General features: G+C 37.7%; 2 long non-coding RNA genes and 1 pseudogene across 2 annotated transcripts; 1 reads left to right on the forward strand and 2 right to left on the reverse strand.

Moving 5' to 3' along the window:
* Positions 1-7,327: 7,327 nt before the first annotated feature.
* Positions 7,328-10,847, forward strand: LOC120582110 (uncharacterized). The gene is made up of 3 exons (XR_005647464.1): positions 7,328-7,611; positions 9,719-9,861; positions 9,950-10,847. It is a non-coding gene; the product is annotated as an uncharacterized LOC120582110 (long non-coding RNA).
* On the reverse strand, positions 8,175-13,062 carry LOC120582111 (uncharacterized). Its single transcript, XR_005647465.1, has 3 exons — positions 12,915-13,062; positions 12,387-12,760; positions 8,175-10,068 (listed from the first exon to the last, which is right to left on the reverse strand). It is a non-coding gene; the product is annotated as an uncharacterized LOC120582111 (long non-coding RNA).
* A 5,187-nt stretch (positions 13,063-18,249) lies between these two features.
* LOC120582673 (uncharacterized) lies at positions 18,250-18,349 on the reverse strand (annotated as a pseudogene).
* Between the last annotated feature and the right edge of the window lie 6,156 nt (positions 18,350-24,505).

Raw genomic sequence — 24,505 nt, forward strand, 5'->3', positions numbered from 1 at the left:
GGGTGGAATGGCCATAGACTGAGCAGAAGCTTTTCAGTTTGATGTAGTCCCATTTATTTATTTTAGCTTTTACTTCCCTTGCTTTTGAGGTCAAATTCATAAAATCCTCTTTTTAAGTCCAAAGTCCTTGATTTTAGTTCCTGTGTTTTCTTCTATGCATTTTATTGTTTCAGGTCTTATATTCAGGTCTTAATCCATCTTGAGTTAATTTTGGTGTGTGGTGATAGACAACAGTCTAGTTTCATTCTTTTGTAGGTGGCTTTCCTGTTTTCTCAGCACTAATTATTGAAGAGTCCTTTCTCCACTGTATGTTTTTGGCTTTTATTTTTGTCGAAAATTATTTGCCCATATAAATATGGGTTTACTTCTGGACTCTTGATTCTGTTCCACTTGTCCGTGTGTCTGTTTTTCTGCCAATACCATGCCGTTTTGATTATTGTCACTTTATAGTATAATTTGAAGTCAGGCAGAGTGATGCCTCTAGTCTTGTTTTTTTTTCTCAGAATGGCTTTGGCAATTAGGGGTCTTTTGTGCTTCCATACAAATCTGATGATTTTTTGTTCTATTTCTTTAAAAAATGCCAATGGGATTTTGATGGGGATTGCATTAAATCTGTATAATGCTTTAGGTAATCTGGTCATTTTAACTATGTTGATTCTTCAATCCAAAAACATGGAATATCTTTCCACTTTTTTTGTATCTTCTTCGATTTCTTTTAATAGAGTAATAGTTTTCATTAGATCGGTCTTTCATATATTTTGTTAAATTTATTCCTAGATATTTTATTCTATTTTGTTGCAATTGCAAACAGAATTATGTTTTTCCACTTCTTTTTCTGACATTTCATTATTAGAGTATAGGAAAGTTGTGGATTTTCGAACGTTGGTTTTGTATCCAGAGACTTTACTGTATTTGCTTATTGTTTCTAGTAGTGTTCTTGTGGAGTCTTTAGGGTTTTCTATATAGAGAATCATGTCATCCACAAATAGTGACAGTTTGACTTCTTTGTTTCCTATTTGATGCCTTTTATATCTTTCTCTTGCCTGATGGCATACTCTAGGACCTCCAGAGTTATATTGAATAACAGTGGCGATAGTGGATCTTAGAGGGGAAGGGTTTTTTTTTTCACCATTAAGTATAATGTTGGCTGAGGGTTTGTTATATATGGCCTTTATTATGTTAAGGTACTTTCCTACTATACCAATTTTGTTAAGTGTTTTGATCATAAATAAATATGCTGTATCCCATCAAAGGCTTTTTCTGCATCTATTAATATGATCATATGATTCTTATTTTTTAATTTGTTTATGTGGTGTATCACATTAATCAATTTGCATATATTGAATCATCCCTGTGCCCCTGGAATGAAGCCCACTTAATCGTGGTGTATAATCTTTTTAATATATTGCTGTATTCGGTTCACTAGTATCTTATTTAGGATTTTTGCATCTATATTCATGAGAGATATCTGTCTGTAGTTTTCTCTTTTAGTGTTATCTTTACCAGATTTTGATATCAGGGTAATATTGGCCTCATAAAATGAGTTGGGAAGTATTGCCTCCTCTTTGATTTTTTGGAAGAGTTTGAAGAGAATAGGTATTAAATCTTCTTTGAATGTTTGGTAGAATCACTGGTGAAGCCATCTGATCCTGGACTTTTACTTTTTGGTAGGTTTTTGATAATTGTTCCAATTTCCATACTGCTGATCTGTCTATTGAGACTTTCCAGTTCTTCTTGATTCAGTCTAGGAAGATTATATTTTTCTAAGTACTGATCCATTTCTTCTACTTTATTAAATTTGGCTTTATATACTTTTTCATAGTATTCTTATATGATCTTTGTATTTCTGTGTTATCAGTTGTAATTACCCCTCTTTCTTCCCTGATTTTGTTTATTTGTGTCCTTTCTCTTTTTTCTTTAGTGAGTCTAGCCAGAGGTTTGTCAATTTTATTAATCTTCTCAAAGAACCAGCTCTTTGTTGCATTTATTTTTTTCTATTGTGTTTTTTTTTGTTTGTTTTCAATTTTATTTATTTATGCTCTAATTTTTATTATTTCTTTCCTTCTGCTGACTTTAGGCTTTATTTGTTCTTCCTTTTCTAGTTTTTTAAGATGAAGCATTAGGTTGTTTATTTAGGCTCATTCTTGTTTTTGGAAATAGGCCTGTAATGATATGAACTTTCTTTTTATGACTGCTTTTGCTGTGTCCCAAAAGTTTTGATATGTTGTAGTATCATTATCATTTGTTTCTAAGTATCTCTTGATCTCCCTTTTTTTTTCTTTTCTGACCCAGTTATTCTTTGGCAGCATGTTGTTTAATCTCCACATATTTGTGGTTCTTCCTGATTTCTTTTTGCAGTTAATCTCTAGTTTCAAAGCATTATGATCAAAGAATATGGTCGGTATGATTTCAACTCTCTTATATTTGTTGAGGCTATCTCTGTGTATCAGTATGTGATCAATCCTCGAGAATGTTCCATGTGCAGCAGAGAAGAATGTATAAACAGCTGTTTTGGGATAGAAGGCTCTGTATATGCCAATTATGTCCAGTTGGTCATTTAAGGATGTTATTTCCTTATTGATTTTCTGTTTGGATGATTTGTCCAAATCCGACAGTGGGGTATTTAGGTCCCCTACTATGATAGTGTTTTGGTCTGTTTCTCTCTTTAGTTCTGTTAGTAATTGCTTTACATATTTCAGGGCTCCCTTATTGGGAGCATAGATATTAATAAGTGTTATGCCTTTTTGGTGCATGATTCCCTTTATCATTATGAAGTGTCCTCCAGTATCCTTCTTTACCTTTTTTATTTTGAAGTCTATTTCATCTGATATTAGCACTGCTACTTCCGCTTTTCTCTGAATGCCATTTGCTTGAAATATCATTTTCCACCCTTTCACTTTGAGTCTATATTTGTCTTGGGAGCTGAGACGTGTCTCCTGGAGGAAGTGTATGCTTGGGTTTTGTTTTTTTGATCCATTCTGCAACTCTGTGCCTTTTTATTGGTGAGTTCATTTAGTCCATTTACATTTAGGATGATTATTGAAATATGAGGTCTTCTTATAGCCATTTTATCTTTTGCTTTCTGGTAGCTCGGTGTTTCCATTGCTTCCTTGTCCTTATGTTTCTGTTTTCTTTATTTTGGTTGGCTTCTGTGGGTTTTCCCTCTGGTCCTTCTTGTTTTATGTTATATACTTCAGTTCTGAATTTTTGGTGTGTGGTGACCATTATGAATATGTAAAGGATAGTTATATATATAGTCATCCCTTTTCTTCTGCATGTGCCTTCTCTCCATTCCCTTTTGCGAATTTGGATCTTTGAATACTCCCTTTTTCAGTCATTGTTGTCTAATTTTGTCCCTATGTATGTTGAACATGCATTACTATCTCGCTATAGCAATTCTCTTCTTATTGTTTAAGCTTATAATGCCCTGTTCTTAGTAATGGTTGCACTCCTCTGCTTCTATTTGCCTGATAGTCACCTTACTCCTAATTATCGTTTTTGTGTGTGTGTGTGTGTGTGTGTGTTTGTTTTAGGTGAGCTGACTCCTTTCAGTATTTTCTGTAGTGCAAGCCTCATAGTGGAGAATTCCGTCAATTTTTGTATGTCTGGGAAGGCCTTTATTTCTCCATCATATCTAAAGGAGAGCTTAGCTGGATACATTATTCTAGGTTAGTAGTTCTTTTCACTTAATATTTAGAATATTTGATTCCACTCTTTCCTGGCTTTTAAGGTCTGTGCTGAGAAGTCCGATGATAGTCTAAAGAGTTTTCCTTTATACATTACCATTTTCTTCTTCCTGGCTGCCCTGAGAATTCTGTCTTTGTCATTGATTTTGATAACTTTAATACAGTGTGTCTTGGTGAAGGCCTATTTAGGATGAGATAATTGGGTGTTCTGTTGACTTCTTGAATTCCAAGCTTTAGTTCATTCCTTAGATTTGGGAAATTCTCATCAATTATTTGTCTGAAAAGCTTTCTATTCCCTACTCCTTTTCTTTGCCTTCGATGATGCCCATTATTCTTATGTTTCCTCTCCTAATGGTATCAGTTAATTCTTGTATTTCTCTTTCATTTTTTTCATTCTTCAGTTTTTCTCTTCTTCTTTCTATTTCTAGATTTCTGTCTTTGATATCACTGATCTTTTCCTCCATTTGGTCGACTCTATTTCCCAAACTTGCTATTTCATTTTTCATCTCTCATAGTGTTTTTTTTTCCCCCAGAAGATCTATTCTGTTCTTTTTGAGAATTTCAATCTTCTTGCTCTGCTCATCTAGGTGTTTTTTCAATTCCTGAAATTGTTGACTTGTTTTGGAACTCACTGAGTTTTTTTTCAGAAGTGCCATCGTGAATTCTGTCATTTAAGTTGCATATTTCTATGTCTGTAAGCTTATTTTCTGGAGTTTTCTCTTTCTTCCTGAGATGCCTTGTCACCTTGGTTGTTCATGGTGTTTAATAGACTGTTTCTCCACCTGGGCATAATGGAAATGTATTCTGCTTCCCCCCCTCTCCCCTAGAAAGAAGATTTATTATACAAAGGTCTCTCTTTAGCCTGTTGGAAAGTAGGTGCTTTTCTTTTGGTTTTCAATAGGTGGCATCTAAGCCTCTTGGATCCCTGCTTTCTATAAAGCCTTAATAATGCCTTTTTATTTTCTTGTAGATATTTAATCACGCTTGCTACCCTCAGTCTTAGTCCTAGTGAGTGTTAGCGACAGTTTCAGTAGCGTTTGCTCAGATTCCCCTGGGGCTCTGCGGTGTTTGGTCTTGGAGGATATAGGGGGAGGAGCCCTCTGGGTTGGGGGTTGGGGGCTGTGGCTCAGCCTTGGTTTTGCAACTGTGGCTGGTAAAAATCAACTGTTGTTTCTCTGCCATCCTGCTTCTCTGCTTTCTGCCCTGATGACTGGGCCCCGCTACTGGCCGCATGGAGCTCACAACTCTCCCAGGCAAGGGTGTTCAGGGAAGTCGCCACACCTTTTCCCCTCCCCCTTCTCCTACAGATAGCTCTGGCGGCTAGGAGAGGCAGCTTCTTTATTTCTCTCAGTCCTCCACCAAACACCCAGGGTTCTAACCTGTGGTAGCTCTTATGTGCAGATCTCACACTCAGATGTGCTGGTGTGCAGTTTGGGTGCTTTTTGTTGAATTTTAGATGTTTCAAGGGGAGAGATCTGGGGATGCCTCTCACTTTGCCATGTTTCTCCAAACTCGAGCAAACATTTTTGAGTGCCATGCTGAGCCAGGCACCATGTACTGTTCAAGGAAATCTTCATCTAGGAGAGGAGATAGAGATATAACTGGGTAACTAACACTCAGGGCCACCTTGTCTGGTCTAGCCATGGAGAGAAAAGAGCCTTCTTGAAGGAGTAAATACCTAAGTTGAGTGATGGGTGATTGAAGGTTAGTTAGAGAGTAGGGGAGAAGGTGTTCTAGGCAGTCAGCCAGAGCAGAGATCTGGAGGTATAGAATGTCACAGTGTGCCCTGGGAGCTTGAGACATTTAGGCAGTACACAGTGCAAGTAAGGTCAGAAGTGATGAGGCTGGAGGGACCCATGGGAGCCAGATTAGGGGTCTTTTTTTATACTCCAGGAACTTAGAATCTTGAGCATCAAAAGAGACATAGAAGGAACAGAAACAGGCAAGAACATGATTGTATTTGTGTATTGGATGGATGATCCCTCAGGTGGCTGTGGTGTGGCCAATGGATTATAGGCAGTGAGCCTGGAGGGGATCTGTAACATGCTAGCCCACAACTGAGGATTCTCTTTAGCTAGTCAGACCTGAATTTCCCAGAAACAAAGACTTCATTTGTCCGGCTGAAGATTTTGTAAATCTTGCTAAGCAGTTAACTGGAGCTCTAATTAAGACAATGAAATACTTTTACAGTGATCAGGGGCATTTTTCCTTCTCTTCCTGGTCACAGTGTCAGAGACACTGAGAACCTTCCTCTCTTGGCAGTCAGCACTAGTGTTCTGTCTTATCTCTGGGCTAGTCCAGGTGCTGGCGGCCTGGGATGCTGGAGGGCAGGTACTGGCTGATGCTAGGAAGGAATAGTCTGCTCACTGGACAGCAATGAAAAACAGGTAGCATGGTGGGGTAGGCAGAAGTACAAAGGTATCTCTCAAAATTCCTATCCCATGGTTGTTCAATCAAACACTAACCTAAGTACTGCTGTGAAGAGACTTTGACAATTTATTAAGTTTGCTAATCAGCTGGCTTTAAGACAAGCTCATTATCCTGGATTGTCCAGGTGGGCCCCATGTAATTGCACAAAACCTTAAAAGCAGAAGAGGCAGCAGGAGAGATTCTAAGATGGAGAAGGATGATATTGATACATCTCATCCTTGATGTGCTACTGCTGGCTCTAAGATAGAGGACCAGAGAGGTTTCTAAGAGCTAAGAGGAGCCCTAGCTTACAGCCAGCAAATAAAAGGGACATCAGTCCTACAACCTCAAAGAACTGGATCCTGGTAAGAAGCTGACCGAGCTTGGGAGCAGATCCTCTTCTAACCCCCAGAGCCTCCAGTAGGAATGCAGCTCTCTATACCTTATCAAAGCAGGCTCCCGAGTCAGGCCAAGGACTTGAGCTTGGAGATTCATGGAATACAATAGCTTCGGGTGACTCCATGGTGTGATTTCCATGTGGGCCCCGATGCTGGCTAAGGAACAGGCAAGAGGATATATTTTTAGTTAACTACGGGTATCATGAGATGCAGGTACTAAGTACTTCCACAGCTTTGACTATGGTCCTGGGTCAGCAGGATCAGTATCACCATGTGAAACCAACAGTTAGCAGTAAACATACTTAGGTATTAGGTTATGAAGTCTAGAGATATAATTATAGGCTTTAACTAAATGTTTCAATTACTTTGGTTACCATGTAGTTTATAGTTAAAAATTAAGAAAGTATGTGAGTCATGTCCTAGAGGCCTGCCTATATATAAAGCAAGTTCCAGGAAAAATGTTTAAAAGTACACTTCGCTTGAGATAATAGAAAAAATGTAGTTAGTTAAGTAAGCTTAAAGCAATGATAGCTTAAACAATAACTATGGTCACAAGAAGTTTAGTTTCTGCTTTTTGATCTAAAGATAACATCACTGACACACAATCATGAGATGTTTTGCAGAATCTTGTTTCCTTAACCCAGTTAGATCACCTGACTAAAGTTTCAAAGGCTCTAGACAAGATGATGTCAGGGCTTAAATTAATCAGACTAAGGAAAACTGCTGAGGCTTGCATAAGAACTAACCAACCAGCTTTACTTGCCACACCTTACCCTAACCTTCAATCTTTGTTTTTAAAAACTCATGATTGAAAACCATTGGGGTGTTCAGGTGTTAAGCGATAGTTTCCTGTTCAACTGGCTTGGCACCCTGCCAATAAACAGCTCTAATTTCTCCATTGCAAAACTTGGTGTTTAGTGTTTGGCTTTGCTGCACATCGGGTGGGTGGACCCTCTGGTTCAGTAATACTGGGAACTTGGAGAAAAGCGAATTCTTGGCTCCCACCTTGAAACTGCTGAAGCAGGAAGTCTCAGGGTGAAGGCAGAAACCTTTGTCTCACCAAACCCTCCAGGTGATTCTGATGCTGGCTCATGTTTGAGGACCTCTGGTGTAGTGCAGTAAGTCTCGACCTTGGCGATTCATTAAGATCACCTTGGATGCTCTCATAACTACAGATTTGTAGAGCATATGTGAAAACAACTGACTACAAATTTCTGGTGTGGGGCCTCAACATTTGTAAGTTTTAAGTTTTCTCAGTGACTTAATGTACATTGAGAATTGCTACTCAGGTGCCCGGCACATAACTGGAACTTGATAAATATTTCCTGACTGGATGGGTGATTAATAATATACTCTGAAAAATTCCTGATGTTAGTGTTTGGTCCACCAGAGTTGTAACGCCAAAACCTGACCATAAAGGGCCCCAGGAAGATGTGGGGGTGCGGGGCGGGAAGGGGATTGGCCTTTTGGAAGATTACAATCAGACTTGGTCCTGGATGTCATCCTCCCTTCTGAGCACTTTTCTGACCTCTAATCTACCCTGCTTATATTTACCCAAAAGGGGCAGAGGTGAGATACAGGCATGGGATGAGAGCTTACAGTTATTTCTGTTTCCTCTTACATTATGTCTTCAGTCCTAGGATGTGGGGTACAAATGGGTTCATTTCTTACACATGGAGGAACTGCATTTTGCCAGCTCCTCTATCATGCCTCAGAGTGTCTTCCCTGTTATTTCACTGACATGCAGAGCCAAGTGAGTCAAAACTACTTTTCTTCTAATGGAGATGCTTTCCCCATTATGGTAAGCTGCCAGCAAGTGTGTGGTGGCTCCTTGTCTTTGCAGTCCAATTAGCTGGCTTTTGAAGTCCAGTGGTTAGAGAGACCAGATCACAGTTCTCAAATCTGGCTGCCAGTCGAAATATTCTGAGAAGATGGGTGACAATTCATACTACTAGCTCCCATTTAGACCCATTAAATCAGGATATTTAAGAGTGGAGCCTTCAAATCTGTACTTTTAATAGTACCCCAAGAGATTCTGATGTAGCCCGTCTATGAGATTGACCTAAAAATAAAAGGCCTTTCAAAGTGAGAGGCGACAAGTATTTATTTGAGATCAAAAAGAATAGCTATTTGGGAAGCATCGAGTCAGGCAGAAACCTAAAAAAATGTTCTCATTAGAAGGAGACGAAGGCAAGGTGTATTTGTGAGAAAGGGAAGGGGAAAATGACATCAATAGAAGTAAGGCATTTCTATTGGTGCAGATAAGCTAACGAAATGATGCTAGTTCTAAACAATATTTTTAATTTTCAATACACTAATCATCAATCCTGTGGCCATAATATCTGCTTTCTTGTTATCTTTGCAAACAGTTATTTGGGACACAGTGTTGCTTCAGGCCCAGTCCAAAGGTTATTTTGCCCTGTTTTAACATTCCAAAAGTTTGAGGCATAAGACCCGCAAGGCAGTTCCTCTGGGATGACAGCAATGATTCTATTTTAAAGTGGCTCCGTTTATATTATTTTTTACAAATAGAACCCCAAGAGATTCTGATGTTGCCAGTCTACGAGACTTGGGGAATCACTGCATCCAAATATGCTCTTTCCACAAAGTTATGCTCTTTCTAGAAAAAGAAAATATGTCTTAAAGTTATTAAAAGGAAACTGGCTTAAGTAAAATGATTGCATCAATAAAGCTGCATTATTTGGAGAAACAATTAAAGAATTGCAAATACTTCAGAACAATTACAATTCTTGCAATTTATCTTTCATTTATTTTCCACTAATCTGATTTTATTCTTAGGATTCAGTGGTATTTCTCTGATTTCAGAATTTAACAATCTCCCTCTTGTGATTTTGAGACACTAAGCTGGTTTGTCATCAAACATCGTTCAAGACGCTTTTACTTTTTTCCTTCCCAGCATGATCATCTGTTAACTGTATCATAGTTGACTAGGGGTATGGGGTGATGGAATTTATCTCCCTATCCACAGGGTCTTTGCTATTCTCCCTTTTAGCTTCCACCTTCTTATCGGTGGCAAAAGAAAACTGAATATAGTTAAATAATAGGCCTACTTCTGAGTTTTCCTCTTGTGTCTATTTTGTCTTAATCACTAGTACATGGGCTAATTAGCTTCAAAGTCTTTCAAAATTACAGCTGGTGTTGATGCTAATTTGGAAAACAATGATAAGAGTTACATACCAAACACTTTTCTCCTGATTCCCTTAGCACGCATCCCCAAATCTGATACATTATCAATCCATGTTGGCCAGAAGGTAACTTCAAGAATATACTGGGGCAGATGCTAACAAGAGGAGTCAACATCCTAGCTGACTGGGTGCTGAGATTCTCAGTGGGGTAAGGTTTTCAAGGTAGGGCAATCCAGCCTTTGCTTACACCCCATGAACTCGGCAGGCTTCCCAGATTCAGCCAAGAGAACCTCCGCTGTCTTTTCTCCAGGCAGAGTGGAGGCGGTCAGATGAAAGGACTATCCAAGAGCAGTTCATGCTCATCTCCACCCTCAGAAGATACCAGATCCAGGAGACTTCATCTTCTTTTTTAGTTGTTGTCCACTGACCCTGGAGGAATCCATAATATTATTAAAGGATATTTTTAAAGTTACATGCATTCTGGATGCAGAGATGAGGGGCTATTTACAAATGTGCTGCTGAGATCAAGTTGCAGACATCTTCATGTGGGGAAGTGGATCCAGCCATAGAGCGGGGAGGGGTGGAAGCGGAGATAGGCATACCGAGCAGAGGCACCCCAGCCAGGACCTCTGAAATATTAGCCTTGCCTGCCCTACCGCCTTCTCCTCTGGATGCACTGTGGGCATTGTGGTCTTTCAATGCCAGGAGAAGAGGTGGGTGGGAGAAACCTGACCCTTTAATGCCAGACACCCGGTGCAGCTGATGCATGGTTGGATCTTCTTGCCAGACTTGGCTGGCCTCCCTCTCTGTTCGAGGCAGCATTAAGAAGATTGATTTCTGTTAGCCAGCCATAATGGGAGTCTGTAATTGCTGTGAGGGAGACACTTGGCTTGTGGACACCTTGTACTGGTGCCAGTCACTTAGGGGAAAGCCCTTGACTGAGAGCCAGGCAAGGTTTCTCTTAAGCGTCTTGCTTTTCTGTTTTCTCCTCTCTCTCCATCTCTCCCTTCTCCTATCGCTTATCTTCCATTTTGTTCTCCCTTTACATCTCCCATTATCTCTCTCATGGTCTGGCAATATTCCATATGGAAATGACTCAGAGCCACTCTTGACTTCAGGTGCAGGGTGTTCTTTCACCCAGATTTTCTTAATTGTGACCCTGCTGAGGGTGCACACGAGGGTTGGGCCTCTGGAGCACCCCAGTGGGAGGCTCCCACTGCTTCTCCATGACATTCCAAGATGGCCTTCAGTCTCATCGGCAGAGTGCAAGCATTTCCTTGTGAAGTCTGACTGCTACCAAGAAGGAGCAGAGAGCTTGCTCATCTCAAGAACTGAAGAATGGTTCCCAGGAGCTCATCTTGACTGTGACTCAGTTTATGCTCCTTGTAGCCTTTTGGAGTGTGAAGAGAATTTGGCTTCCCATAGGTGGGGACAGTTATCCAGGCTGGTGCTCAAGGCCTATGGTCAATGAATCTCTTTTGGGAAAAGCTCTCCAGTTTCCAAAGCATGGGCAACAGCTCTGGCCTCTTCTTTCACATACCCTGGAGGTACCCAGAGCCCTTTGGAGTGCACTTGTCATCCCAGGCTCCCACCACTGCCCATGTGCTCATAGAGACAGCAGGGCATGGGGGTCACAGGTTGGCCAGGTGGGGAGCAACTGCAGCCACTTCCTCACTCTTCTCCCCATCCCAGGCTGCAAGATCCTGCTTTTGCTCGTAGGAGTAGAGCCAAAGGCTTAGAAAAGACAGGAGACCCAGCTACCACTTACAAGTGAGCAATCTGGTGGGCTCCTTTCATGCAGAGGTAGTCTCTCTTTGAGCAGGTGGAGACTGCTCTACATGGCATGGCTGGGAGGAAAGTCTGGAGGCCGCTCAAGCTATTCCCTTAGCCCAGGTGAAAAGGCACCCAAAGAGGCCAAGTCTATTTTGATAATTAAGTCACAGGCATCACTGTTGCTGGTGCGAAGGGGTGGAAAAAGGTCAAGTGCATCCTACCATGTTACCCCCGGTCCCAGCTGTATCTCTCAGCAACCTATCTGCAGGAACACCAGACTTAAAACCATTAACTCAGAAAAAAGTGGGCTCCACATCAATGAACCCTGCCCATCTTCCCAAACTCACGTCCTACATTTTTAGCTATTTGTTCTTCACTTGCTAGGCTTCAGCCTCACTGCTCCCCCTTCTTTTTTGACATTTTTGTTTACTGCCCCTAATTGAATTGTATGTCCTCACAGATGCCCTCCCAAATGGCCCTGGGTGAGGTCAGGCACCTCATCCTACCAATAGTCACCCTCTGCCATGCAGTATTTTACTTCCTATATGGTTCTTAGTTGGCATTGTCTGAGATGATCTTACTGATTATATTTGCTTAGTTTTGGGAGGAGTCACTTTTTGTGTTGCTCATTACTATTCCCCCTATGCTCAGCTTGGTGCCCAGCATGCAACAGGTGCTCAGAAAATCATGCTGAATAAATTATTGACTAACAGCATGAACAGAGAGCCTGGCCTTACCACTGCAGAGGCTTCCTGGGGGGATGGTAAGCACCCTCCTCTGGGTGCCAGAGGAAAGGAAAAAGTTCCTCTTGGCATTTCCTGGGCATCATTTCCTAATGGACACCTACCCATCATGTGGCTGCGTTGGTTCACAAACTGGCCCCTAGGGGTACATGAAGCGCAAGGGGAGACCAAAGGAAGAGACAGATCTCTCCAGGTTGGTAGGTGACAATTTTAACAAGCAAGGGAACTTACCTGTGAGGCTTGTCTTGGGCATCTGCAAGACAAGTGGATCTTAGCACCTGCTCACCAGAATCTTAAAAGTCCATATAGAAGCCTGAATGGAGTTCAGTCATGTATGCCATCCAGATGATCTCAACCACACATTGCATCTCAAGGCTGTGTCCTAGAAATGGCTCCCGCTGTTGGAATGGTGGACATTCCAAGGACGGGGTAGGGGGTTAAGAACCTCCAAATGCATGGGGCCAGCTCAGTGGTCAACCAGTGGTCATGTCCTCTTGGCGATCTCTTCCAACAGGCTGATGTTCACTTCCTCACCTTCACGTCTTATTCTCTTTCACAGGCTCTCTGAGTGAGCTAGTATCCGCATTCCTGCTCCTTCCATTGTGCTAAGTCACTCAGCCAAGAGATGACACAACAAACAATTTACTTTTCAATTTCGCACACACACTTAATACTTAATTCTTAACTCAAAGCAATACAATGGCATGCCATGATACTAATGTAATAGAGAGGAAAATTGCTTTATTAATCCATAAATACCTTCTAAGGAGACTGAGTCCTGTAAAATGAAAGACCATTTTGTTCCACTGATGGTCTCTCATCCACATGGATATCCTAGAGTTGAGGTAGCCAGTGAGGGTTCTTGGGGTAGCTGGAGGACTGTGAAGAACAGGAATGCATAATGTTATCTCTGAGACTGTATTTCTGCAAAGTAAATATGTCCTTCATCAATGCTGACTCCTCACACACAAATGCTGTGTGAGAGTGGTAAGTGTGTGTGTGAGAATGGAGAGAAGGGGCCAAGTATGTTTGAGTCAATTTGATGTCTAGTAGAAGTGTTGTAGAGGTTCATTCACTGACCTCATGAAACAAAAACAAGTTTGGGGCTAGAATTAAAAACTCTACTCTGCCTGTATTCCCTTGGCTCTGGCACTTCAGCCATAGTGGCCTGACTTCCAGCTTCCAGCTTTGGGGCCCAAAGGCTTTCTCTGAGACCTTACAGGGTGGCCCATCTTCACACATCTGGGAGTGCTGTGGAGTTGATGTTCCCCACCCCAGTAGCCTGAACCAATGTCTGGTGAGAACTGGTGTATAAATACCCCAGCTGACTTACTTCTGGGATTGGGTGACTCTTAGGTGTGTATCCTACACTGAATTCCAGAGTTTATATACAGGATTAATCTCCAGTTACTGTTGGTTTTATCTGGCTTGATAATATACTGTTATTGGTCGCTTCTCCTTCATGGTCTCACTTCTCATTCATCTGTCCATGTTTCCTTCCCCTACAGTCTTAATGAAGTTCCTAGAAGCAGAGCCTGAGACAGTTGTGTTCAAATGACTTGGTTTGTGGCGGTGGTGGTGGAGCTCTCAGGGAAAAGGAGAAAGGGCTATGGAATCGGGCTGGAGAAGGAGTTGAGCAAAGCTGTGGCCTTGGCTGCAGAACGGCTTCAGCCTGATCCTTGGGGGAGCTCAAGAGTACAAATAATAGCACAAAGCTGGTCCTCTCTGGAGTCAAGGGGACCAGCCCTCTGAATCACCATTTCAGTTAGATATTTTCTGACGATTGCTCTGAAGGATGGGGGTGGGCTGGTGCATCCTCCTAACGGAGGTAGCGACCATTCATTCAAAGACAATGCTCCAGAAAAGGGTCCCCTGTGAGCTATTAGCAGTCAGCACTTGAAGCTGGTGGATGGGTGCATAGGCCAGTGAAGAAAGTCTTGGTGAGCCCAGAATATCCAGTGTACCTCTGTACAGACTGGCATTTTAATCTTGGTCTCAGGGTCTGATTTTGGGGTATAGAATGAAAAACAGATTTATCTAGATCTCCAGGAGAAGAAAGACCTCAAATCTCTTGATAGCATATTCAAGTTCCCATTTTTTTAATTGGGTTATTTTGAATAATTGGTGGAATTATTCAGACAATGACCCCTTCTTCCTTCATCATCCTTTCTGTGTAGGATGGTATCACTCTTCCTAGAGTGACCTGGCTATTTTTAGCCTTCTCATTCTTGCTGTCATTCTGCTGTGAGTATGCAGCTTTCTGACTACCCCAACCCCTTTTCCTTTTTGCATCAGGTCTGTGCATTGAACACGAATAGCTGAAAAGGCAAAAATGCTAGGTATTACCAACATGGCCAGCTGCTTCCTCAGCAAGCCATCTCCCCACCCATTAGTCTGTGAACAGAGATATCCGTAGTATTGTAGGGCTGGGTTTCTGACTCACCTCCCTGGCATGGTGGCCCCTCTGGGATGCCCTGCACCACAACCCACCTCTGTGGGGCTTCAACACCTACCTAATTCTTGCAAACCCCTGGCCCCAGAGAAGTCAATTCTGTTTCCAGTTGTTCTAGTCAGTAGCTGGTTGTGGTAGAAATATAATGCAAGCTATATATTTTCTAGTATAGCTTACAAAGGTAAGCTTTACAAAGGTAAAAGAAACAGGTGAAATTCATTTTCATATAATTTATCTCAATATATTAAACTATCACTTCAACATGAAATCAATGTAAAAATTATCAATGAGCTATTTTACACTTTTCTTACTAAATCCTTGAAGTCTGGTATAAATTTCAGTATATTTTAAATTGAAAGTACATTTCACTTCGGACTAGCCATCAAGTTAGAGCTCCATTCTAGAGTCTCTGGTAGCAAGCCTGGCTTTGCTGAAATGGCCTGACCACTAGTTCTAGGCTAGACTGCGAGGTGATTGAAGCCAGGGGTACCTGATGTTCTTAATGATGTGGGGAAGCTGGGCTGGGGTTGAAGACTGAGGTTTATGATCAAGCTAAAGGGTAACGATGAAGAGGGAGAAGAGGAGGGTACTGGAAGCCTTGGAGGTCTGAGTCCAAGAGAGAAATTTCCAGGGTTGGAGATCATGGAAGTGGGGCAGTGTTTGATGCTGGTGGCTGTCAAGAGGGGGTGGCAATAGGGACAACTTGTCTGAGGTGCAGGAGAAACTTTCAGATCAATGCTTTTAAGGCCTTTGAAACCATTCTGGTAGGAAGAAGGGCAGATGGACAATGAAATCGATGCTGTTTGGGGACCGTCTCACTCAAAAGAGGTGTGATCAGAGCCAGACTTGTGGATCTGAGGTTCATCTATTAATCATTGGAAAAGCCAATTATTCTTAATTCCAATTTTTCAAAAGGAAGATCTCAAAAAGCAAGAAGTGACATCCACAAATTTGACCACCATTGCATTATCAAGAGCTTGGTGTCGGTGTTAAAAAAAGGCACCCGTTCTGCATTGACCTCTTTGAGAAGTACTTGTAGATTTTACCATTAATAAGTCCCCTTTGGTTCTCACTCTCCAATTAGTTGTGTGATTATCTAACAGTATTTTGATCTGGACTAGATTTCTTGTTATTATGATTAGCATTTCATACTTTAGACTCTTTGTGAAGAGCAAGATGAAATGCCTTCATTTCTCCTCCTTGATCAACTACACATAGCACTTCATATAGAGAATGATCAGATTTTACACTCTAAGTGCCCGTAACTGACTTTTGAGCAATAAATATACTCAGCTCATTTTTCAGATAGATAAACTGAGGCTTTGACCAATTACTGGACTTGTTCAATAGATGCACTTAAAAAAAAATTTAAATCCAGAGAGTTTGTTTAAGGAAAATATATGGAAATGGTTAGTACTGTGGTTTCTGTTTCACTTTTGGTGAAATCCAATCCTCCAAATGATTGAATTTTGTGAAGAAGAGACTTTTTTTTTTTTGTAATTCACCGCCGTATCCCAGATTCTAACACATTGTATGCGTTCCATAAATACTTTTGTATGAGTAGATGAGTTACATTTTCCTTTAGTTTTATTTAGATGGTCAAGTCTCTTTCACTGGTTTTAAAACATTTTTAAGCTTAATATTTTAAAACAATCGTTCTTCAGGAAGGCTTTTTTAAATAGCAAATTCTTTTTGGAGACAAGTCAGAACAAAGCACACGTGCACACACACACACACATGCACACACACACATGTGCACACACACACGTGCACAGACACACATCCCTACCTACAGGAACCATTACACTGCTTTCTCTCATTTGTTCTGCAACTTGCCTTTTCATAGAACATTGGGTCTTGATCAACTCAGGTTAGACACAAATAGTTCCACATCACTCTTTTTATTCTTGTATAATATTTAGCAGTATGGCTGGATCATAGCTGAGTCATTTCTTTAATTAATACCATTTAAATTGTTCTCATTTTTTTTTTTTTTTGGTATTTTAAAATTTGCTGCATTGAACATCTCTATACATTGTGTTCTTATGTGCCTCCATGGTTGTTTCTCTAGGTTAGTGCTGACCAGTGAAACTGCAGTTCATAGAAATGCCCAATTTAAGTTTTTTGATACTGCTGAAATGCCCTACAGGGAAAAAAAAAAGACTGTAATTTATACTTTTATTGTCCATCTGCCCACATCTTTGCCTACATTTAATATTAACAAACATTTGTTTTTACCAGCCTGTTAGGTGAAAAACTATATCCGGTTCATTTTGAGGTGGTAACTTTGTTATTTTAAGTATACTCAAAATAATAGATGTAATGTACATATATATGCATATGTGTATGCATATATATACAATTTAAATATTAATACCTACCACTTAGCTGAATATTAATATTGCCTAAGGAGCATCTTCCTAACTGTGCAGCAGTAATTCATTCATTTTTGCTCCTGTATATAAATACACCATTATTTATTTTTCTGTTCTCCAATGATAAAATTTGGGCTGTTTTCTGTTTGTTTGTTTGTTTCCTGTTATGAATTGAATCTGAGAGCTTTTTTATTTGTGTCCCTTTCTTGTTTGAGTCTGAGTATAGTGGAGACTGCCAGTTGCTCACTCAAATCCATCCTCCTCAACTTCATACGCAGTGTCCAGCTGGACGTCTTTCCCAGACTTTCTTTTAGTTGAATGTGGCTATGTGACTATGTTCTCACCAATGGAATCTAAGCAGCTTTCCATTGTGCAACTTTGGGATCAGAGTCTTTAGGCAATGGGTATACCTCCTCCATGCTCTTTTCTCTTCCCATTAGCAGAAACCCAAATATGGTGGTAACCCAACTTCAGCTTTGCAGAAAATGACAGAGTCCCAGATGACAGCAGAGTAATGACTTGAAAAGAACCAAGTACCAGAATGACCACGAGGATCAAAGTTATTCAAGATAATAAACTTGGAGATTGATGTGAGAGAGAAAGAAACTTCTTTACATTTAAGCCTTTTTATTGCTAGTATTTTATTGTTAGTATCTTTATCACGGCAGTCTGTATTTACTTTAATTAATAAATAAGGAAGCACTTGTTAAACTTCAATGAATTATGCTATACTTCTAACCAAAATGTTTAAATCAATTGACATTCCCACTAGCAATGTATGAAAGCTCTTGTTGCTCCACATTTTACCAACCTTAGCTATTGCCTAACTTTGCTATTTTTGCCTTGATGAGTGAGAAAAGTATTAATCTCTGTGGTGTTTTTTACTTGCAAATGAGATTGTGCATATTTTCAGATACTGTTAGGTCATATGTATTTCCTCTTATCTGAAATATCTATTTGAATCTTTTGCCTTCTTTAATATTGGGTGCTTTTTTCATTGTGGTCAAATATATATAACATAAAATTTGCATCTTTACCATTTTAAGTGTACAATTCAGTGGCATTAGTTACATTCACAATGTTGCCTATCTATTTCCAAAACCCTTTCATCATCACAAACAAAAACTCTACTTGTTTAACAAGAACCCCTCCTACCCCCTTCCCGTAGTCTCTGGTAACCTCTAATCTACCTGCTGTCTTGATGAATTTGTCTACACTAGATATTTCATATAAATGGAATCAAACATTTGTCTTTTTGTGTCTGGCTTAAAATATGAAACCCTTTATGAAGGTGTGTGTCATCTTTGCACAGAGGCCATGCTAATTTCTGTACCATTTCAATTTTAGTATATGTGCTGCCAAAGCAAGTAACTGAGCACTTTTAAAAATATTTATTTCTTTCTTTAAGAAATAAAGAAATTCTTTATACATTCTAGATATTAATAGTTTTTTGATTAAATGAGTTGCAAATATTTCTCCCATTATGTGGCTTAACTATGTTTATAATGTCTTTTTGAGCTAAAGTTTTTCATTTTATGCAGTCAAATGTATCTATATTTTCCTTTGCAATTTGTGCTTTTTGTGTCCTGTCTATGAAATCCTCCATCCTCCTACTTTATTAAGATATTCTCCTATATTTTTTCAAAAATATTTTTAAAGTTTTGCTTTTCATATTTATTTTTAATCCATTGATTTGATTATATCTGATGTGAAAGAGGGATCTAATTTTAGTTTTCAGATTGTCTCAACAACATTTATTGGTTTATTCTTTCCCCAGGACTTTGCAATGCTTCCCTTGACATGAATTTTCCCTATACACATTGATCCTAAATTTCCTATACCAGTTCCATATTGTTTTAATTATGGCAGCTTTATAAGTGTGGATTGTTGGTAAGGCAAGACCCTCCATTATGCATATCTTCAAAATTGCCTTGGTTGTTTTGCCTTTGAATTTTGGTTCAAATTTTCAAATTCTTCAAAAATATTGTGGATATTTTTCTTATATTTTTATCAAATTTATAATTAAAATCCAGGAGAATTGTTATCAGTTTTCTCACTCATGAACATGGTATACCTCCCTAGTTACTTAAACATTCTTTAATGAAGTCTTATATTTTTTCCATATGCACCTTTTAAAGCTTTCTTTAAATTTGTTCCAAGATACTTCAGAGTTTTTTGCTATTAAAATGCCATATCCTTAAAAATAACTTATTCTTATTGTTTTTTTGTTGATGTTCGGGAAAGCAATAACTTTTTATATATTGACTCTGTAACCAGCAAACTTGCTTATCTCCCATGTTTGGTCTAATGGTTAGCCTGTATAGTCTCTTGGGTTTTTTATATATGTAACCTGACTATTTGTGACTTTATGTGGTTTTTTTTCTTCCTTTCCTCTCTTTATAGCTTTTATTTTTTACAATGTCTTACAGTGCTAGCTAGGACCTTCACTAAAATGTTGAGTAGAAACAAGGAGAGTAGGCATTCTTTCTTTTTCCTCAACTTTAAATGCTTCTGATGTTTCACTCTTAAATGTGTTATTTGTTCTGGGATTTTGGTAGATACTATGTCTCAAGATATCTCTTTGCACAATTTAGAAAGTATTTTATCAGAGGTATAGAAATATCAAGATGTCTCAAGATATTTCTATATCTCTTATAAAATACTTTTTAAATTGTGAAAAAGTTCTGAATTTTTATTCAGAACTTATGTCTTATCTATGTCTACTGAGATGACTATATAATATACATTTTGTCCTTTAGTCAGTTACTGAAATGAATAGATTTCTCTAAAATTAGATTATCCTTTCAATCCTGAAATGAGCCCAAATGGGTCACATTAAAAAAAAAAAAAGGTGTACAGTACATTGCTGGATTCAGTTTATAATATTTTATATTTGTGCATTTATTTGGCCTTTTATTTTCTTTTCTTGTACTGTTCCTCTCAGGTTTTGGTATTAAGGTTATATTAGCTTCCTAACAATATCTGGGGAAATATGTCCTTGAATGTTTGGAGTAGGACTCACTGGCAAAACCATCTGGACTATATGTTGTTTCTTTTGGGATGGGTAGAATTTTAATAACTGATTCAAATTCTTTCATGGTAATGAGTATATTCAATATTCTAATTTTTTGTGAAGTAGATTTGAAATGCTGTATTTCTTTTAAAGAAAAATTTCTATTTCATTCAAGTGGTTTACAGTATTCTCTAATGTTAAAGTTTTATTCTATACATATGTCCCTCTTTCCATCCTTTATGCTTTGTCTCATTACGTACTCCTCACAAACCAGCTCAATCTTGTCAGAAGTTTTTATATTTTATTAGTTCCTTTTTCTTAGACAGTGAGTTTTGAGATGTGAGCTCTCATGGATAATTTATTTTTCCATTCCTATATTTATATGTATTTATATTCTTTTCCTTTAGTTAGTCACAGTTTTATTGCCTATTTAAAGTTCTTTGAGTTAGCAAATTTCTTTTATTCTGGTATGCATTCTAATATTCCAATATAAGATATCAATTTTCCTCTAAGTGCCACATTAGCTGTATGTGAAAGTTCAGAAAGATCATTTTAATTATAATTAACTTTGAAATATTTTTCATTTCTCATTATGATTTCTTATTTAAAGGTTATTAAAGTGTATTTAAAGTTTCTCTTGTTATTGACTTATAATTGAATTGCTTTGAGGTCAAATAATGTGATTTGTATGATTATTTGGTCTTTGTTGAGAGATACTTTGTGGCCCGGTAAGTAGTTAGTTTTTACAATTGTTGTATGTGTATTTGAGAAAAATGCCCAACCACTAGTGATTGGATAGGGCTTTCTATACATCCACTAAAGTTGGGTAGTTATATTTTTTCAATCTTCCGTTTACTTAGCAATTTTCATCTGTTGTACCTATAATGACAAAATGAGATATGTTAAAATCTCTCTCTATAATAATAGTCCTGTCAGTTTCTCTTTGAAATTCTGCCTTTTTTTCTTTATGTAATTTGAGATCCTACCTTTGATGCATAGAAATTCAGAATTCACATGTATTCTTAAAAATACTATTCCTCTTATTATGTTGTGATTCTTTTACTACTAACAATACTTTTTCTTTACATTTTTGGTGTTAATCTACCTATATCAGATATTTTTTTATTATGGTGACATTGGTTAACGAAATTCAATAATCTTCAAGAGTACAATTCAACAGTAAGTCATACACATATTGCACTGTGTTCACCGCTCATAGATTTCTGTCACCACATATTTGATCCCTTTTACTCCATCTATCATCCCCCTCCCAATACCAAATTTTTAAAATTAATATTTTCCTGGTATATTTTTTCTTATCCCTTTACCCATGTGAATCCTCATATTTTGAGTATGTTTCTTTTAATATTATGTAACTGGATTTTCTTCTTAACCAGTCTGATGTTTGTCTTTTTAAGTGATGAGTTTATTTCACTTCTATTTGTTGTGATTGCTGATACATTTATTGTGATTGCTAGTATAGTTAGATTCATTTTCAACTTATTTTGTGCTTATGTTATGCTTTTCTTTCCTTTTTTCTCCTTTCCTACATTTCCTTGTATTAAGTTTATTTATCCCTCTTTTCTCCTATCACTTACCAGAAAGTCATTAACCTTAACATTTTAAAGCATGGTTGACTTGATAACATCTAAAATTATTCAGCATTTCTGCCTGTCTCCAGAATGGTACCAGGGTTTTAGAAATTGTTTATCTTTTTAACTCCCATCTTAGATGCTATTCTTATGCAGTATTTCAGAGTTATATTTCTCTTATAAACCACAAAGATTTACCCACATGTTTACCAGTTCTTTACTCATTATTGCTTCTTTTATCTTACTTTGCTTTTCTGGGTTTAATTCTCTTATTTCTGAACAATTCCCTTTAGTAGATCTCAGAGACAGTATTGTGGTGGTAAACTCCCTCAGTCTTGCTTGCAAATGTCTTTATTTTGCTCAGTCTTGAATAAAAAATTAGCTGGATATAGGATTTCAGGTTATATAAAATTTTAAGTTGGTAATTATTTCCTTTTTGTACTTATTATTTTGCTGCTGAGACTAGTTGTCATTTCTTACAAGTAACTTGTCATTTCTTTCTGATTGCTTTTAGGATTTTTTTTCTGTCTTTGGTGTCCTGAGGTTTCATTACAATTTTGTCTAGTCATGAAATTTTTTGTTTTCTCTGTTCAGAACTCCCTAAATCCGTGCTTCCTGAATCTGAATAATTAACTTCTTTCATCAGTTCTGAAAAATTACCTGACATTTTCTCTTAATGTTATTTATCTCCCCCATCCCTTCTATTGTTTCCTCTTCAGCATTTTTAAAATGATAGCATTCTCTTTGCTTCGTCCATATTTCTCAACCTCTTTTAATGTTTGCATCTCTTAACTATAATGCAACTAAGTAAAATTTTCTCAGATTTCAGTTGGAGTTCATTAAACCTCTTCAAGTATATTTAATCTCTTAAACTTATCCATTTATTTTCTAATTCCAATGTCTATTGTAATTAAAATTTTTCCTATTCTGTGCAGTCCTCTCTCAAATCTATCAATTCTTTTTGTTCATCTCATTTTAAATATGGATATTTACAAGTCTTTCTCTGATAGTTCTATTGTAATAAGGGTTTATTCCTGTTTATCTGCTGAATTTCACTCATGATAAATTTATTTATGTGTTCTGTGATTTTGGATTATGAGTTCATAATTGGCAGGGCTTTATCTATGGGAATCTTATAGAAAGTGTAGCCTTCCTGCATTTCCCTCTACTTATTCATTTACAACTGATTTTTTTTTCAGTTGAGTTCTTTGCTTAGGACATCTGAGACCAAGTTGTATAAATTTGAATACTAAATCTATGTAAGTGAAGTCTTATGATCAGAATTTTGAGGGGAGGTTATTTTCTCTCATACACTGAGCCCAAGCACCGAAGTAAGTTTTCTTGTTCTCCTTTACAATAGTGGGTAAACTGTCTCTTAGTCCAATCTTTCAATGAATGTGTTGCAATTTGAAGCCTCAGTTTATGCAATGGTCTCAGTTCCAACTTGCTGTCTTGCATTCATTCAAAGTTTTGTTTCCAATTGACGTACATTAAAATTCAAGTCATTAGATTTCTCAGGCCAGGGACTAATCCCTACCCACAGTGAAGTATAAGCCCTCACACTTATCACTCAGAATTTTGGTATTTCTTTGTTTCTAGGCTCTTAGAGACACTTCTTATGGGTTCTGCAATATATTAAAAAGAAGCTATTTTACATATTATTGAGTTTTTATAGATGTATTTCAAAAGAATGCTGTTGTTTATCCTATAATATTACCACAAATGAAAATTATTCTTTTACTACTTAGTTTCTCCTTTGATTTAGGTACAATATGTAATGACATTATTTTTTCAGCTGAAGAATTTTTTTTAATCAAGATTCAATTCACTCATATTTGTTATTGAAAGTGATTTCTGTCTTTTTTTATACATTCTTATTGTTTAAACAATAAGTTTCTGTTTAACATTTTTTTTCATTTTTTAAAATAGGGATAACATTTTTATCTTTCTCAGAGTTTTTAATGGCATATATACTTCTTTAGAGTATATTTGTTGAAAACTTTAACTATTTAAAAGGTTTTTAAATCCAACTTTAACTATTTTAAACCAATTTCAGAATTTGTAAGTCAAACATAAAAAGAAAAGCTTCTAGATGTCTCCCATGTGAAAAAGGAATTTAACATAGCTTTGCTCTCCTTCCTTACATTCTTCTTCTCTTTCGTCTTATAATTTGAGCTATTACATTTAGGTTTTTGTAATTAAAATTTTAACATGTATATTCTTTATTGAGACTACTTTTGGCATTTTAATTTGATTTTAAAGCAGTCTGCAAACATTTAGACTTCTATTGTAATTGATATTATTGCTTGCTGTCAAACCTCATCTCTTTGTCAACTGAAATATATTTTCAAATAATTATTTTTCTAAATTGTTGCAAATTTTCTGATATGTAAATGTAACTGATAATGTCTGTTGCTTTTATCCTGCTGGAAACATATTTTTTGTATCACAAAATTTCCCTCATAAAACTCTGGCTCTGGCTCCATTTTCCTTTGGAATTTAGTGTTATGAAGTTAATGATATTGTACTGTAGGTAATTTGTTTTCTATGTGTCTGTTCATGTATGTCCTTGGATAGTTGTAAGATTTCTTTAAAATAACCATATGGCTCAAAAACATTACCTTGATGTGACTATGGGGTCTTTATTCAGCTAAGGAAATTTTAATTTTTTTATGGCTTTGCTGTTACTTTTTTTTTCTTTTTGAGCTTTGAGCATTTACTTTTTAAAAATTTATTTTAATTAGTTTCAAGTATACAGTACATTGGTTAGACATCTATATAGTTTGCAAAATGATCCCTCCAATTACTCCCTCCCTCCCCTGACCCTCCACCTAGCCAACGTATTAATGCTAACTGCATTCTCTATGCCATGCTCCCCAGCCCCATGACCATCCATCGGCTACTAATTTGTACTTCTT

This window comes from Pteropus medius, unplaced genomic scaffold (genome assembly GCF_902729225.1).
Source record: "Pteropus medius unplaced genomic scaffold, Ma_sr-lr_union100, whole genome shotgun sequence".
Lineage (NCBI taxonomy): Eukaryota > Metazoa > Chordata > Mammalia > Chiroptera > Pteropodidae > Pteropus > Pteropus medius.